The sequence below is a fragment of the Quercus suber genome, unplaced genomic scaffold (genome assembly GCF_002906115.3).
Source record: "Quercus suber isolate HL8 unplaced genomic scaffold, Cork oak 2.0 scaffold_330, whole genome shotgun sequence".
Classification (NCBI taxonomy): Eukaryota; Viridiplantae; Streptophyta; class Magnoliopsida; order Fagales; family Fagaceae; genus Quercus; species Quercus suber.
Window position 1 is genome coordinate 581027 of NW_027069783.1, and position 5434 is coordinate 586460.

Sequence of the window (5434 nt, forward strand, 5' to 3'; positions counted from 1 at the left end):
TCTTTTGCTTGTTATTGGATTCTTGGATTCTCAGCGGTGGTTTCAAAACCCAAGAACTGTGCTGGTAGTGGTTCTTGTGGGTTCTGGGGTTTTCATCACTGTGTATTTTCATCAGCTGGGTTTGTTTTTTGTATCCTCTATTTGTGGCTTTTGGGTTTTTTATTTTTTTTTTTCGTATAAGTCACGTAAATTGAGTCTCTAAGACTTGATTTACAGGTGAACGCCACATGGAAAAGCGCCAAATCAAACCTGATCACAACATCAAAATCAAGTCTCTGAGACTCGATTTATAAGCCTTAAATCAAGTTTTAGAAACTCAAGATGTTAGTAAAAAATATAGTTTCGAAACAGTGTCTACTAATTATATTGATTGAAATCAGTGTTAATTCCTAATTTTGGCCGACTACAAGCCTTCAACAATTAAAACCTCAAAGATAAGCCTTGTAGTGTTGTCAACTGCCATATTGTATCAGAAAGAGTAGCTTGGTACTGAGAGGAGAAATTCAATGAACTTTAGAGAAACCTTGCCTCACTTGTCACTACCTTCAACAATCCAACACCTTTCACATGAAATTAACAACAAAACTTAACCTGCTGGATAGCTATAATCTGAAATTGTAAGTGTGTAAGGTAGCACTTTCAGCAAGAAAATTTTGAAAAATAATTTAAAATGGAAAGAAGAATAAATGAACTATATATATCATGGCCTTAAATATATAAGGAAGTAACAAATTTCTGGCACTCGAAAGCAACTTCACATCTTATTCAACATTTGTGAGATGATCATAGTATCATACATTATAAATGGAGAAACCTTTTCAACTGCCATCATATAATATTTTCAAAAAAATATCTATCTTTCTGCGTCAAATGCTTACTATTTCAGGTAATGAGAGCACCAAGTCCAGTTAGATAGTCAAATGGCTTTACAAAAGTAATATGGAGACAGAAATAAATACCCAAAGGTACTTGTTTCTCACTGATGAAGTTTCAACATGCACAATCCCCTTATGGGAGAAAATGACAAAAAATCCGTAGGATACTTGAATAAATCCTGCGGTTCTAAAGTTCCACATCCTTTTGCCATATCAACCAATACTTTTTCTTCTTCTTTTTTCTTTTTTTCTTTAGAGTTTCACCCTATGGCATCTGCTTCAAATGATTGTGCTCTTTATCATCAAACCAAGACAACAATTCATTTTTTATATAGGCGGGGATTGAACTTCAGATCTTTTATTCAACCATTAGAACCTCTGAAGATTGAACAGTATCTAGTAGTGAGTGGGATGCAATATTCTAATCCATTGTCTCCATGCCAGGCTCCAAGTCAAGCTCCAAGTCAAGATATGTCCTTGGTCAAGGATACATGGCAAAGCTTCCAACTTCTACAGAGCGTGTACGCAATGAGCTTAATAGTAAAGTTCAATCTATGAAGAGTCAATTGGATGCAGAACACACTGAAAGGGTAGCTAAACGTGCAGAAATGAAAGCAAAATTTGAAGCAAAATGTGCTGAGAGGGTAGCTGAATGTGCAAAAATGGAAGTGTACACAATGAGCTTAATAGTGAAGTTCAATCTATGAAGAGTCAATTAGATGCAAAATACACTGAAAGGGTAGCTAAATGTGCAGAAATGAAAGCAAATCCGAAGCAAAATGCGCTGAAAGGGTAGCTGAATGTGCAAAAATGGAAGTACAATTTGAAAGACTCCGACAGACTATGCGTGAGGAATTTATGGCAATACTAGTTAACCAATCTCAGGTACACCTATCTTATATATATTTTTTGTGGGTCGTTTTGTTGATGGTGGGTGTTGACAATATATACTTATGGTTATGTAGTTTCATGTAGTTTCTTTTGATTGAGTTAAAAATCTTGTTTTGGTGAATTGATTGTCTGACTGTTTGAAAACTTATTTCTGTGCAAACATGTGGGATCAATCTGTTCAAGTTGGAAGGACTAAATTGTTTTACTTGTTCAAGTAAAAATTATATCATTTTGGTGATTTGATTGATATATATTATTACTAAAAATAATGATATAAATTCAAAGCATCCTAGAAGGACTAACTTGTAGAGATTCTAATTGTTTTACTTGTTCAAGTTTTGTGAACTGTTTTGTAATAATCTATGGAGGTGATGATTATTTCCCCAAATGATCAAAGTTGAATAAACTTAGCAAATTTTTGTTTCTCTTTTGAGAAACCAAGCCAAATGTTCTAATCCATCTAATTTTATAATTCTGTTGTTAAAAATACGATTTCTACAACCATTCTTCTTCTTTTTGTGTTTTCTTTTTATCCTACTATTGCTCTTTAGTTGAATAGAAACTTGTGGGAAATGAAATTATAATTTTAAAAATTAGTAATAATAGATATCATCATTTTTAACCACTTTGAATTTATCTTCATCTCCATCAGTTGACTTATAAACTTGAAGTGTAGCAGCAGTAGGCTTGAGAACACCTAACAGTTATGCAATATACATGCATTTTGAAAGTAGTGTGTGTGTACACATTATAATTATATTTGATGATTGATTATGAAAGAACTTATCAATTATGGGAGTAACAGAGAATATGACTTCAGATAGAATAGAATAGAGGAAAAGAATACAAGTAGTTGACCTTAACTAGTCTGTTGAGAATCCATAGCTGGCCCCAAAAATTTGGGATTTAAGGCTTCTTCTTTTTGTTGTTGTATATGATCAGTCTTATGGTTTACATTTGTCTCATTATTGGTATCTTTAGGTATTTTCTGGAGCTCATGTCAAGGTTTTAGATGGAATTTTTGTAATAAATTCTATGCTTAGGAATTACCAGTAATAGAGTGTTATAAATCCAGTATTGATGTTCCTCTTCTTATGCTATTTGTTTGTTTGTTTAAACCCCTTAAATAGATTAGTTTAACTTAATGAATTAGCCAAGTATTTACTTAGATTAATTATGAGAGCTAGGTTAAACACATGCAAAACATATTACTTGGTGCAGAAAAATAAAGAAAACATTAATATGATGACCTAGGAAAACTAATGAAACCAACCATTTCAAGGTAGAAACCAACTGTTTCAACGTAAAAACCCGGGGAGGATTTAACCTAACTATCCTTAAGATAAACAAATCCACTATGATAAAATGGAAGATTACAATAGATTTAAACCTTAAATCTAAAACTACATCAAGTAGAACTTACTAACACAATCACGTGCAACTCTGACTCCACGAACTCTTCTATGTTGGATTTGCTGAACACAAACTCCCCATTTGTGACTTTGAGATCCCACTCAAAAGTTTAGATCATCTACCGATTTAATAGTACGAGAATGATTTCTAGTAGTGACTTTGAAAGGAAAAGGCACAACACCTTTTAGATCTTACAAGAGCACTTCCAAAGTCATCACAAAACGTGCCTTATGGTTTCCTTTATATACTAGGAGAATAGATCTGAAACCTTAATCACTCAATGGGCTTAACAAGTTGATGGGCTTTAATTAAATTCTACAAAATCTGTCTTTCGATTAGTCAAACCTGGCATGTTTCGAATTCTTGAACCTGTAACTTCCTCTTTTTTTGTATTCTAACTTGCAACCCCTTAAGCATTGTCTAATCAAACCTATAGACTTAGGAATCTATATCTAGACAAGTTTGTACTTACGGTTTACCAGTTGTTCTAAACTTTTAGAACCTAACAATCTCTCCCTTTGGCAATCCGTGACAAAACTTACATATAACATGAAATGCTTAAATACAAGGATAACCCAATTAAAATAAAATGCCCAAATACATCACAAATCCTAATCTAATACTTCTAACCCAAAAGTTACAAGAAGAGGCAAAAGGTCTTAATCAGAATATACTTGTCTTTCCTGAAACACTCAAAAGAGCACATCACCGCATGTGTAGAAATAAAAACAGATAAACAATATGAATCATCAAATTAAAGCAAATTAAATATCCCGCTAAGTTAGATACCCAAAAAAAAAAAAAAAAACTTTTATTTTCTCCTCATTTCAAAAACAATTTCATCTCCCCCTAAATAAAAATAGTTAAAAACATTTTTCCAAATTTCATCTATTCCTCCCTCTTTTTGTCATGGATTGACAAAGACAACTCAACCAAAGAATAAAGAGTAAACATACTCAACAAAGGGCAAAAGAAAATAGAGAATCAAGGAACCATAACAAAAATAATCAATTCTATAGAAAATAGAGGCAACTGCCCCTATGAAGAGCAACAACTCCCCCTATAAATAGCATAGGTTTTAAAAACAACTTTCTCCTCTTATAAAAATAGGAAAAATAAAACAAAACAATTTTTTGAGAAAAACAGTTTTAAGGAAAATTTAGGAAGTAGGGAAAAATAAAGACACATGAGTTGAGAATTCACATGAATACAAATATTCTCTCTTTCAATATATGCAAACTTGACACTATGCAACCCATAAACAGATGCATGCAAACATTCTAGGCACAACCAGTTAAGACTATATAATATATATCTCAATGATATGAAAATTCAGCGTCAAAATGTTGTAGACACCTCATTTTGTACCTGGTTAATAAATTTTAGTCTCTGGTCCCAATGATGAGCTTGACATGTCTACAAAAGGTAATTGAAGATATTTTGATAGTTCGAAAGTAATCACAACTTAAAAATGCTCAAATCTCTTTGAAAACAATGCTGAAAAATGACCTTTACTTATTGTTTTTACCATGACTTTTTATCCACAAAGATGTTTTGATTGAGGTTTATTTCATTGAAAAGTAGATATCTTAGGCTTCAATTGGAATATAAATTTGGCCTAATTTAGACATAAATTAAGTGAGTTATAACCATTTGAAGTCAAGCTATTAGAGCTATCAAAATTAGGGTTTCTAAGGACGCATGCACTAACTTGTGTACGTATGGCCCATTCCAGAACCTCAGAACTTCAGTTTTTAGGGCCCAAAGCCCCCCTCTTTGATTGGGCCTGGCCCTTATATCCTTTAGAACGTCCAAAACCCTCAGAATGAGCCTAAAACCCTTATTTAAATATATAAATAAAACTTTATGCCTCCAAACTTAAACCCTAGTAAGAGAGAGTTGATTTTTCACCTAAAATCTTCCAAAACTCTTTTCTAACTTTGAACTTTCTGCAAACACATCACTAAGCACATTTTTGGCTTTTCAAAACCTCTCCCTATTACTCATTAGGGTAGAAATCATTTTCTAATCTCTTTGAAAACCTTTTTGAAACAATCTTTTCAAGAACATCTTTTTATTTTTAAGTTATGATTACTAATAGACTATTGATATATTTAATTCCTTTGATTATTACTCGATCTCGTTGTGTAGGCACTGAAGAGACGATTAAAATATCGATCAAGTTATGTTTCATAAGCAAGGTGAGTCTCCCTTCATCACTTTTCCTTGATTTGGATTATTTTTTTGTTCTTATT

General features: G+C 32.5%; 1 non-coding gene across 1 annotated transcript; it reads left to right on the forward strand.

The window, feature by feature from the left end:
- Positions 1 to 2128: 2128 nt before the first annotated feature.
- On the forward strand, positions 2129 to 2226 carry LOC136071619 (small nucleolar RNA Z103). Its single transcript, XR_010632930.1, has one exon. It is a non-coding gene; the product is annotated as a small nucleolar RNA Z103 (small nucleolar RNA).
- Positions 2227 to 5434: the final 3208 nt, after the last annotated feature.